This window comes from Manis javanica, chromosome 7 (genome assembly GCF_040802235.1).
Source record: "Manis javanica isolate MJ-LG chromosome 7, MJ_LKY, whole genome shotgun sequence".
Taxonomy (NCBI): domain Eukaryota; kingdom Metazoa; phylum Chordata; class Mammalia; order Pholidota; family Manidae; genus Manis; species Manis javanica.
The window spans coordinates 116,494,083-116,506,810 of NC_133162.1; the positions used below are offsets into that span (position 1 = coordinate 116,494,083).

The 12,728-nt window shown below is 36.6% G+C and overlaps 1 long non-coding RNA gene across 1 annotated transcript in view; it reads right to left on the bottom strand.

Moving 5' to 3' along the window:
• Positions 1 to 448: 448 nt before the first annotated feature.
• Positions 449 to 12,728, bottom strand: part of LOC140850483 (uncharacterized) — a 29,463-nt gene continuing 17,183 nt past the window's right edge. Inside the window, exons 2-3 of the long non-coding RNA XR_012133386.1 lie at positions 4,322 to 4,412; positions 449 to 4,120 (exon numbers count right to left, since the gene is read on the bottom strand). This is a non-coding gene — a long non-coding RNA (uncharacterized lncRNA). The remainder of the gene's footprint in view (positions 4,121 to 4,321; positions 4,413 to 12,728) is intronic.

The following is a 12,728-nucleotide window of genomic DNA, read 5'->3' on the forward strand; positions in this document are numbered from 1 at the left end:
AATTTGATTGAGTACTCCCCAGGAGAATGGTATTACGGCATTTGTCTTAAGTTTTGTCTGTTTATCTGCCTCACTACCTTGGTGGTGAACTTCTTTAGTCTGAACCTCTGCCTTAGTCATCTTCATGTCACTGTTGTCTTTCACACTGCTTGCCCATGATAATGCTCTCCACAGATGTGCTTCCAGAGAGCTGTGGAAAGACTGAATGATGCGCGAGGCCCAGTGCCGCTCACACACAGGAGAGAGTAAAATATGTGTAAAACCAGGACAGGCAGTGGGAGTGTTAGACTGGGGGAGGTATTCTGGACAGGTTAGTGCTTCCAGGGGCTCTTCAACCATGCTACCCACCCGCTCTTCAGATGAGCTCTGACTACAAGAATCAGGAGGATACAAAGGCTAACTTGGTGCAAGAACCGGAACTCACTGAGGTCTGGCTGGAAGGGAGAAAGGCTATCTCTATCATGGACTGAGGGAAGCATGGGAGTGAGAAGAGGAGAGAGTTATTCTGCTATGAGACTAAGAATGTAACTTCAGTGCTCAAGGTTTTACTCACACAGTATTCTTGTTCCTATACTCAGCCACACAGGCCAGGCCTCTTTCATACTGCGAATACATTGAAACATTGAAAGCAATGGAATTGAAGAAGGCCTTTATTCGCTTTTAATGACATCTCCAAGCAAGTCCGAAGCTCTGCTAAAGAGAAGTACAGGATCTCAGCTTTGAATGTGAGTTTTCTAAACGCTAGAGTAAAAAATAACACTTCTGAACAGTATCCCACACTAGTGTATCTCCTGTACTTATTGACCCAGGTTCCTGTTGTGCTAGTCTCACAGCAGTGCCAGATGAGGTTTTGGGGAGTGCGGGGAAGGGATAATGAGTCGGGGTTGGGGGGTAGGACTACACTGGGTCGGCAGACAGGTGATAAATACACTGAGATGCTCCAACAGACTTTCCTTCTGGTGAATATCTCTGAAGTTCAGCTGCTCTGACTGTAACAGAAATACAACCATTGTAATAGAAATGTGTCATAAGATCAATGTCTTCCACTTTTAAAACAAATATGTTTGCTGCACCTGTGTTTGCTTTGGCTTTAGATGCTGAATCTTTTATCAAACAGTAGGGGACTATTATTTGGTGATAATGCATTTTGATTCTATTGTTGTTATTTTGAAACTGGTTTCATCTGGACCTGTCCTTCTGGTATGTTTGTTTAATGACATGTTTAAAAACCTTTGTAAGAACTGTATTAAAATGATGGATATTTTATATTGCCAACATAAACCACAATCTCCAAGGCTGATGATAAACTCCGGTCCTGGTCTCTGCTACTGTATGCTTTAAAGCTCTTAGCTGCTTTTCGAATGCTGGTATAGTTGTCAATCATTTTGTATCATGCTTATAGTTTGTGTGAGGAAACCATTTGTTAAATTGCAGGCTCCTAGACTGAAAGAACATTTACCAAATGCTTTCAGCTAAAATGGCACCTTATTCTGTAAAATACCGGGAAGCTTGCAAGGAGAGGAAATACCTGAGGGAAACAGCAAATTACAGGAGAGAAAAGTAACATAACACGTTTCTCCATTTTATTTTAATCTTTTGATAAGAACTGAGAATAGTACTTAATCCCTCTCTTTTTTATGTGTATTTTTATTATTCATGTGACTAGACAAAGCTCTGCAGGGACAGGAAACAGATACTACACTAGTGGCCTCAAGATTATAAAGAAATGCTACTTGGATGGAGACTTACTGTGGTGACCCCCAGAGAGAAAGGAGCATTTCTCTTCAGATTTACCCCATATTCTACTATTCTTTCCCCTCCTTTTAGTAGATGAAGCTCCTAAGGCCAGAGGGAAAATGAATGGCAGAAATGGTAAAAGGCAAGTGAATATTCCTTTTTCCCCTAACACCGCTGCCAGTCCCATGTGCCGCATTACCTGATAGCTGGCCCCATCAGTCCCATTATGTTTTCATGAACCCTTTTTTGTGCTTATCCTTCTCATCCTGCTATTCTGGTCAAGTAGAAGACCCAGACTGAAGTTTCTGTCTTAAGTGCCAGCTCAAATTATATCATTGTCTTTTAAATTACAGGATCTAAGGCCACTGTTCCATGAGTGCACTAAGCATTGTGTGAAAGCCAGAAACGAATGTGTCTCACAATACATAATTCATTATGTATGTTTTTATATCATATGATGTAAAATTACTTAATATATTATTTTCAAATGTATTTCCAGTGGGTGAAGCACTATATGACAATAGCTTCTACATGCAGAGGTACTGCAAATCATCTTGGGGCAGAGTTCTCTCGTCATGGGAGGATTTAGTTGAGTGGTTCTTTTCAGGTAACTAGTTGGAAGGCAAGAAAGTCCTATTGCTCTGGGGGAATCTTGTAATACAAACATTTTTGGCACTTGGGCTCTTGTTTTTCAGACTTGGTCTTTCAAGAGAAAGATGACCAGAAGCCAGAATATGGTCTATTAGGGGTGAGTCTAAGATCCCCACCTCTTATCCCTGAGATCAGAAGTTAAGGAAACCTATTTGAGTGGACAAAGGTGGCCCAGTCTGTCTGAGCCCGTTTGGGCTGCTGTAACAGAATTCCATAAGCTGAATGGCCTATAAAAAAAATAGAAGTGTATTTCTCACAGTTCTGAAGGTTGGGAAGTCCAAGATGAAGAGAATAGCAGATTGGGTGTCTGGTGAGGCCCTGCTTCCTGGTTCAAAAATGGCTGTTTTACAGTATCCTCACATGGCAGGAGGGGTCAAGGGAACATTCTGGCTCTCCTTTATTAGGGCACTATTTTCTTTTAATGGTAGATCTCATGAACTAATCACCTCTCAAAGGCCCCACATGCAAATATCATCACTTTTGGAATTTGGTTTCAACATATGAATTTTGGGGGACCCAAACAGTCTGTAGCACAATCCAAAGCTAGCTGATAAGAGATACCAAAAGTCCTAGAGGGAACTGAAATTTGAGAGCAATGGCTGGCAACCTGCTCTCAGTATGAGTACAGGTATTTTTATGGGAGATTGGAACTAGCGCGGCATGTATCTGACCTAGGATATGCCTGCAGGTCCTGCCACCCTTTGGAGAGGAATAAGTGAACAGGTTCACAGTCTTGTGTGAGGACCCAAAGAAATGCTGACAGTAAACAGAACAGTAAGGCCATCACCGCATGGTAGGTTATTTTCCTTGCACCACAGGGTATCATTGTTCAATAGCAACCATTCAATAACAATATGGCAGTAGCTCTGAACAGATTAGATTTTTTAGTTCCGTCTCTACCTGATATTTATAAGAAGGAACTGATATCTTTTTTCCAAATGAGCCCCAGCCTATTTAATAAGGTTTAGGATAGTTTTCCTAATAGAAGCCTATGGAAATTTGATGGTTAATTGAAGAAACAAAAGAGTTATAGCTATATTTTTATACCAAGCTTGTAAAGTGGGTCATATTACTTACATACGGATATTACCATGGTTCCAATATATAACATTATTTAAATGTGTTACTGAATACATAGTTATCTACTGACATTTTATGCTTTATTAATTGGCTAGTATCATGTGGGAGTTTGAGAAGTTGCTCAATATCAAAAGGGATTCCTGGTCTTATAAAAATTACTGAGTTAAGAGAAAAAAAGTTATCTTGGACTTCATATGTGCTTTCTCGATTGTTCCTACTGACCAAAAATCTTAACAAATGTCAAAAAAGGCTGTACTTGCTATAGGAACAGTCATTAAGGAAAGATCTAGACTGCAGTTAATGCCTGGGGAAGAGAGAAACCATATTTAAAACAATTATTGGGAACTTGGTAATCTTTAAAGCACTTGGAGAAATAGAAAGGGGTGACAGGGAGCCAGGTGTATTTTCTAGAGCTCCCGTAACAAATTACCACAGAATGGGTGGCTTAAACTACAAAAATTATTTCTTCTCACAGTACTTGGGGCCAGAAGTCCAAGATCAAGGCATGGGCAGAGTTGGTTTGTTCTGAGGCTTTTCTCCTTGGCTTGCCAACAGCGTCTTCTTACTGTGTCCTCATGTGGTCGTCCCGTGGTCTGTGTGTCTGTGTGTGTCTGCGTCCTCGTCTCCCCTTCTGATAAGAACACCAGTCATCCTGGAATGAGACCCAGCCATATGACCTCATTTTACCTTAATTACCTCTTTAAAGGACCTATGTCTAAGTCCCTGAGGTACAGGGCAGGGATCGGGTAGGAGCACAACATACAAATTTCAGGGGGCACATACTTCAGCTCGTAACTGAGACTGAAAGGTGCCCCCACGGGCAGAGATCTCAGGTTTCTTGGCTTTTACTTGCCTGGATTTGGTGCTGGGGTCTTGGTTCCTAACTGCCCTCAGGTCCCTGACATTTGAGTTCCTGCAGGGTTCACGCAGGGGGTTCAGCTCTCCTGAATGGTGAAGGAAGAAGGGAATGATTTAAGAGGTACGAGAGAGTTGCTGATGTGTGGAGCTGGTCCAGGCATCCCAAGTTGGAACTGGAAATCAGTTTCAACATAGAAACATTTTTCTATGTCATGCTCAGTTTCTTTTAGACTATCAGTTTTCCATTACAGATATGAAATTGGTTTAAAGGCTTTCTTGCACAGCTGAGTATTTGCCACAGTAATGTGGTATAACTGTTTGCTAACAACAACAAAGAGACAAACAAATTTTAATTAAACCTATGCACACAGGGAGTCTGCCTGAACACCCTTTTTTCCCCTCAAGGCCTATCATAGTGCTTCTTAAATATGTTTTGATTGAATCCTTTTTGGCTCACTGAGTTTTACAAAACACCTTCAGGGTTCCTCAGATTGTGCTTAAATGTTTCTTGTGGATGGTCAAGTTATATAAAATGCAGGACTGACTCGTTACATTTTGTTTTTTGTTTTTAATTCTGATGGCCCTGATTGTGATTAGCTAGATTGAGTAGAGACATAATCAGCATATCAGATTCATGCATTCATGCAAAAATCCTTACAAGAAAATGATTACATTTTTTCCCTTAACAGAAACAGCTGGTGTCAATGATGTGGATGGCTGAAGTTTTATTTGGATGACAGCAGTTGGTATGACAACTCTTCTGCTGCTTCAAAAAACTCCATACAGATACATGCCACTAAGAGGATGGTAAGGCTTGAGTTTTCCAATGTGGAACTGAAACCCTAGGTTGGTCTGGAACTCTGCAAGAGGCTGGAACTCTGCAAGAGGCCGGAACACTGCAGAAGCCATTCTTCTTGGATTACACCTAGTGAGTTTGAATTTTTTTCTCAACTGAATCTTTCTGTGATTTATCCATTTCTATGTGGACCTGGTGAATTTTAAATGAATAAGATTATTGTCTTTCATTTTTACCAAAGGAACAATAAGAGAAATGGGCAAAAAAAGAAAAAAGAAAAAAAACAGGAAATGAACATTGGATTAGTTTTAATGAAGAGCAATTTTTGAGGTATTGAATGCTTTTGATTTCCAGCCAAAAAAGTTTTCTTAAGTTTCTTGGGCAATTTATTTTTATAAGGGATTGAGTAATTCTCTGGCTGGGATAAGTGCATAATATATTAAAAAAATAAAGCACATTGCCTCCTGGATACTTCATGGACCTCTCCAAAGAGAAGAATTAATAATGGCAGTATTAATATCATTAGTATTCATAATTAGTAATACAGTAGTTACATCTTTCTATTTGCAATCTGCTAAGTATTTTGCATACATTATTTAAGTAAATTTCTACAATTCTCTATGAGGCCTATTCTTAACTCCATTTATTTTTTAATTGAAGAATAGTTGATATACAGTATTATATTGCTCTCAAGTATACAACACAGTGAGTGATTCAATACTTACACCCATTTTTAAATCCTCACTCCAACTAGTGCAGTTAGTATTGGTCAACATGGAAAGATGTTTCAGAGCCACTGACTATATTCTCCATGCTGTTATTATTATATTATTCCATCCCTGTGACCAACTTATATTATGATTGAGATTTTGTGCCTTTATCTCCCTCATGCACCCACCCACTCTCCCAAAACCCTCCCCCATGGTAACCACCAGTCACTTCTCAGCATCTTTAAATCTGCTATTTTGTTCATTTTGTCTTGTTTTTAGATTCCACATATAAGTAAAATGATATAGTATTTGTCTTTTGCCACTTAACTTATTTCACTTAGCACAATACCCTCTAGGTCTATCCATGTTGACCTAGGTCATTTGTTGTCACAAATGACAAGATTTCTTTCTTTTTTATGGCTGAGTATTATTCCATTGTGTATATGTACCACATCTTTATCCATTCATCTATTGATGGAGACTTTGTTGCTTCCATATCATTGCTGTTGTAAATAATGTGGCAATAAACATAGAGGTGCATTTATCTTTTTGCATCAGAGATTTTGTTTTCTTCAGATAAATTTCTAGAAGTGGAATTACTGGGTCATATGGTTTATTTTTAGTTTTCTGAGGGACCTCCATACTGCTTTCCACGGTGGCTGCACCAATTTACATTCCCAACAATAGTGTAGAGGTTCTCTTTTTTCCATATCCTCACCAACACTTGTTATTTCTTGTCTTTTGTATTATGATCATTCTAAATGGTGTGAGGTGATATCTCATTCTTGTTTTGATTTCTATTTCCCTAATGATTAGAGATGTGATGTATCATTTCATGTGCCTGTTGGCCATCTGCATGTCTGGAAAAATGTCTGTTCAGGTTCTCTACTCATTTTTTTAATCAGGTTATTTGGGTTTTTTGGTGTTGAGGTATATGAGCTCTTCATGTATTTTGGATGTTAATCCCTTATTAGATAAATCATTTGTGAATATATTCTCCCATACCATCGGTTGCCTTTATGTTTTTTGCTGTACAGAAGCTTTTTAGTTTGATGTAATTCTACTTGTTCATTTTTTATTTTGTTTCCCTTGCCCAAGGAGGTGTGTCCAGGAAAAAACTGCTCATGCTTATATTCAAGAGATTTTTGCCTATGTTTTCTTCTAAGAGTTTTAAGGTTTCATGTCTTATACTTAGATCTTTAATCCATTTTGAGTTTACTTTTGTGTATGGAATTAGACAGTCATCCATTTTCATCCTGTTGCATGTGGCTGTCCAGTTGTCCCAACACTATTTATTGAAGAGACTATCTTTCCCATTGTATATTCATTGCTCCTTTATCATATACTAATTAACTATATATACATGGGTTTATATCTTAGCTCTCTATTCTGTTCCATTGATCTATGCATCTGTTCTTGTGCCAGTACCATACTGTTTTGTTTACTATAACTTTGCAATATAGCTTGAAGTCAGGTAGTGTAATGCCTCAAGCTTTATTCTTCTTTCTCAAGATTACTTTGCCTATTCAAGGTCTCTTGTGGTTCCATATGACCTTTAGGATTATTTTCTCTAGTTCACTGAAAAATGCCATTGATATTTTGATAGAGATGCATTGAATCTGTAAACTGCTTTGGGCAGGATGGCCATTTTGACAATATTAATTCTTCCTATTGATGAGCATGGGATATGTTTCTATTTATTTGTATCTTCTTTAATTTCGGTCATCACTGTCTTACAGTTCTCAGAGTACAGGTCTTTCACCTCACCTCCTTGGTTAGATTTACTCCTAGGTGTTTAGTGTTTTTTTTTGCAGTTGTAAATAGAATTGTTTTCCTGGTTCCTCTTTCTGCTAGTCCATTGTTAGTATACAGAAATACAACAGATTTCTGTATATTAATCTTGTATTCTGCAACTTTCTGAATCCAGTTATTAGTTCTAATAGTTTTTTGTGGATTCTTTAGGGTTTTCTATATACAGTATCATGCCATCTGCAAATAGTGAGTTTAACTTCTTCCTTAACAATTTGGATGCTTTTTATCTCTTTTTCTTATCTGATTGCCATGGCTAGACTTCTAATACTATGTTGATAAAAGTGGTGAGTGGGTATCCTTGTCTTGTTCCTGATCTTAGAGAAAAAGCTGTTGGCTTTTCACCATTGAGTATGATGTTGGCTGTGGGTTTGTCATATATGGCCTTTATTATGTTGAAACATGTACCTTCTATACACATTTTGTTGAGAGTTTTATTGTGAATGGATGTAGAATTTTGTCAAATGCTTTTTCAGCATTTATTGAGATGATCATGTGGTTTTAATCCTTTTTATTAATGTGGTATATGACTGATTTATTAATATTATATCATCCTTGAATATCTGGAATAAAAATTCCACTTGATCATGATGGATGATACTTTTGATGTATTTTTTAATTCAGTTTTCCAATATTTTGTTGAGGATTTTTGCATCTATGTTCATGAGGGATATTGGTCTATAATTCTATCTTGCAGTGTCTGGTTTTGTTATTAGAGTGATGCTGACCTCATAAAATGAGTTTGGAAGTATTACCTACTCTTCTCCTTTTTGGAATACTTTAAGATGGATGGGTATTAGCTCTTTTTTTTAATGTTTGGTAGAATTCAGTTGTGAAGCCGTCTTGTGCTGGACTTTTGTTTATTGGGAGTTTTTAGGTTATCAATTCAATCTTGTTACTGCTAATTGGTTTGTTCAGATTTTCTGTTTGTTGCTCAGTCATTCTTGGAAGATTGCAATTTTTAGGAAGTTTCCATTTCTTCTAGGTTGTCCAACTTCTATAATTTCTCATAGAATTCTCTACTATTTTCTTTGTATTTTTGTGGTGTCAGTTGTTAATTCTCCTTTTTCATTTCTGATTTTTGTCCTATTTTTTTGTTTTGTTTTATATTTTTCTTGGTAGGTCTGGCTAGGGCTTTGTCTGTTTTGTTTATCTTCTCAAACAACCACTATTGGTTTCATTGATTTTTTTCTTTTGTTTTATTTTTCTGTATTTTATTTATTTCTATTCTAATCTTTATGTCCCTCCTTCTACTAACTTGGTGTTTCATTTGTTCATTTTCTATTTTCTTTAGTTCTGTGTTTAGACTGTTTATTTGGGATTGTTCTTGTTTCTTGAGGTAGGCCTGTATGTATGTACTTCCCTCTTACAACTACTTTTTGGGTATCCCACATATTTTGAACTGTTATATTTTTGTGTTCATGTGTCTCCATATATTGTTTGATTTCCTCTTTCATTTGTTCATTGATTATTTAGAAGCTTGTTATTTAGCCTCCATACGGATGCCATTTGTTGTCTTCATGTGATTGATTTCTATCTAGTTTCATACCATTGTGATCTGAAAATATGCTTGATACCATATCAATTTCTTGAGGCTTGTTTTGTGTCCTGAAATGTAATCTATTCTGGAGAATGCTCCATGTGCACTTCTTACTCTATTTTCATATTTAGAAAACTGAGTATTGGAGAGGTTAATAATTTCCCTGTGGTCACAGAGCTAATGTGGTCAAGGAAGAATCTGAACCCCATCTGTCTGGCTCCAAAGCTACTGCTTTTCATCATGCCTTTAACTATTGCACTATAATGCCACAGATTGCCTCCAAAATGTCCCCCTCTCTAGATTAAATTTATTGTAAATTTAATCTAACTCTTCTCAGAATTGACTACTTAAGAAATGAAAAACAAGATGGCATTATCTTCCTTTGCCTGCCTTTTCTTTTGCCTCACAGTGACCCCAGAAGCAAATATCCTCACCTTCCTCATTTTTACAGATGAGAAGATAGAGGCCCAGTGAAGTCCCCAACTTGCTAGAAGTTAAAACGTTGGTGAGTGACACTCCTCTGCCTACTTCTCCCCATGCTGTTTGGCTCCATATTCTATACAATTCACCAGCTCTTGCTTTAAACTTTACCATATTGAAGGAGGAAAAAAATGAGCAAAAAATAAGGCTCATACATATGTGTTCATACCTTCATTTAATAAATACAGCCATTTAGTCCTATTCAGAGCTCCTAATTTGCATAGTTCTTAATTACAAATATTCATCTCCTTAAGTAGTTGTTCTCTTACTGTTTTAAAAGCTATAATCTAATCCATCCTAAGTAAATATTTCACAGGGAAAATAAAAGATAATAGTTCCACATATATGTTTATTTAAAAATAACAAATCAGTGCATCATAGAAGTTTTCCCTTATCTTCTATTTTCCTGATGATGTGACTAAAAATAGCACTAGATTAAATAGAACTGGATTAAAAAGGTGAAAGATTGGGAATTGGTAACAGTTTGTAAACCCAGGTGATGACTTGGATAATAAAAGGGCCAAGGCCATGAAACCTTGAAATTCAGAGGCTGTTAAACTCAACTACATTATTTTCAAATATCAACATTTCAGATGGAAGGTTTGAGGGATGGAGTTGCTTATTATTGAATCTTCTGGTTCATTAAAGATTATTATACTCCGCTTCAATCTGATGTTATCACAAAACTTTTTGACTTTTCTCTCTTATGAATGATCTCTGAATACTCATTCTGTGAATAGCAGAGTATATAGAATTTAAAAACGTAAATAATATTAGTTTGCAACAGAATATTATAAATGGTACTTGCATATTGCACCTGCCTTTGAACTGTATCCCTTCCTTGAATAATACTAGTTTCCAAGAGAATATTATAAATGTGATTTGCATATTGCACCTGCTTTTGAACTGTACCCTTTCCTTAGAGTCTGTCCCACTCACAGCTGAAAACAAGTGGTAAGTAGCAAAAGAAGTAAGGTGGTTGTAGTATTACCATATTTGATGGTGAACTGTTCCATATTAACTTTAAATGCCAACAGCTTATCTTTTTTAGAAGTGTATTTATTTTTAAATAGAAACTGGATCCAAGAGCAAAGGTATATGAAGAATCCTTAAAATTATCAGTAACTGCTATACTTTCAGCTCTCCATGACTTACTCTATCATCTCTTGCGAACTATTTCCTTTTGATGAGGAGTTAGAGCAAAGGAGTCCTGTCATTCTCTGTAATTGAGTCTTAAGATAAACTTAGGACTTTTTCTTGAAGCATTCGTGAGACTCCTTAGCTAATTTGAAGGAGTCCTTGACTGTTGTTGGAGAAACTCTCACTCTCAAATCTACCTCTAGACATGTGATTTTCAAAAGGAATATAATTTCTCCAAACCTCCATTTCTCATCCAAGTAATGGGATTAATGATGGCTATCATGGAAGTGCAACACAGGAAAATGCATGTTTGCACCTGAGCACTCTTTTATGATAGGACATTGGGTTAGGTGCTCTCCCAGGGCCAAGTCGGTATATACATCACACTGCAGAGTTTGGTGTATGAGTCTTAGAAGCCTGATTTTTTTTCACATAAGGAGAGTAGATCTATCTCTTAGAAGGGTACTTATATTAATACAAACTCTTGTATTTTGTATATAAGGTGGTAAATTAATTCATAAGGAGAAAAATGTCATGAGCATGAACACTGGCAATCCTTTCTCTCCCTGAAAGTAAAGACTTATAAAGATAATTAAGTCTTCATAAGAAAATTACTTAAGGAGCTTGAGATTGAAATAAGGGGAATTGTATGATGTGAAAATTTAATGGTGTAACTCTAAGATGGTCTGATGTATCCATCTCAAGAGAGTGATTGTTTTATATTGGGGACAAGAATGTTGCAGATACTCTGGCCACAGTCCTTTGTGATTCTTAAGGATGGCTTCTCCAGAAGACTGAGCTATGGCTAGGATTTTGGTTACCCCTTCTTAGGAATAAAGAAGTCTGCTGCTATGGCAGATGAATTTCCAATTTCCATATTTAATAGCTGTCCATCCTCTTCACACTTGAGTTTTTGTTGTTTAGCTATGATAATGCATTTATTAAAATTGTAGTCATGTCTCCAAGCTAGGGATCTCTTTCTTCTGTTTTACATGACTCTGCCTTTTTCCCTCTAATTACAAAGTTTAGTACTCAGTAGTTATCTGACTTCTCTATTTTCCAAATTCTTTGTTCTATTTATGACAATACCTTTTTGCATACTGTTATGAAAGCTAATTTATATAATGCCATGAAAAGTATGTAGTACAGCTTCTAGCACCTTTCAGACATTCACTAAATGATGTTTGTACCTTGAATATGACTATATTCTCTGAAATACTTCAACATTTTATCTGTATATTTTTGTTGGTTTTAGGTACCATACATAGTGTACCAGAGTTTCTGGATCATTTCATCTTAATTTCAAACAACTGTTCCCATTTTCTGCTAAGTCAACAAACCAGCCTAAAAATGCCATTTTCTGGGTATAAACTACATCTCTTGCATACTCCTACACCTCTGACACAAAAAGCACTTCTTGGACTTGTGATACCTAATTTTTAGAGGAAATATCCATTAGGATTTAAAGTATGTGCAAAACGACACTCTCTTATAAAATAGGAAGTGATCCGTCATAACGTCACTTTATAACTTAAAGTTACTTAAACATGGGTGGTGGCACTTTCTACTTTTCTACCTTGTATCATAGTCTGTTGTCAATGTACATACTTTGCTTTTCCTATTCTCCTCTAGCTTCTTTAAGGAAAGGGGCAAGGTTATACGTATCTTCATATTCCCTAGGTACTTAGTAAATTTGTATTGAAAGGTGGGGAAATAGCTAAATAAGTAGGTTCTAGCATTCAGAAAGATGAAGCTGATTTCAAAATGCTTTCTCTTTCTCATCATATTTAAAACTGCCACATCAATTTATTAGCATGGAAGATGTTCTACTATACCAGAATATGTTCAGTAGGAGCATCTTTCTATCTCCTACTTCCTGGTCAAATTTCTAATAGATATATGTCATGGGATTGATACAGAGTTAACT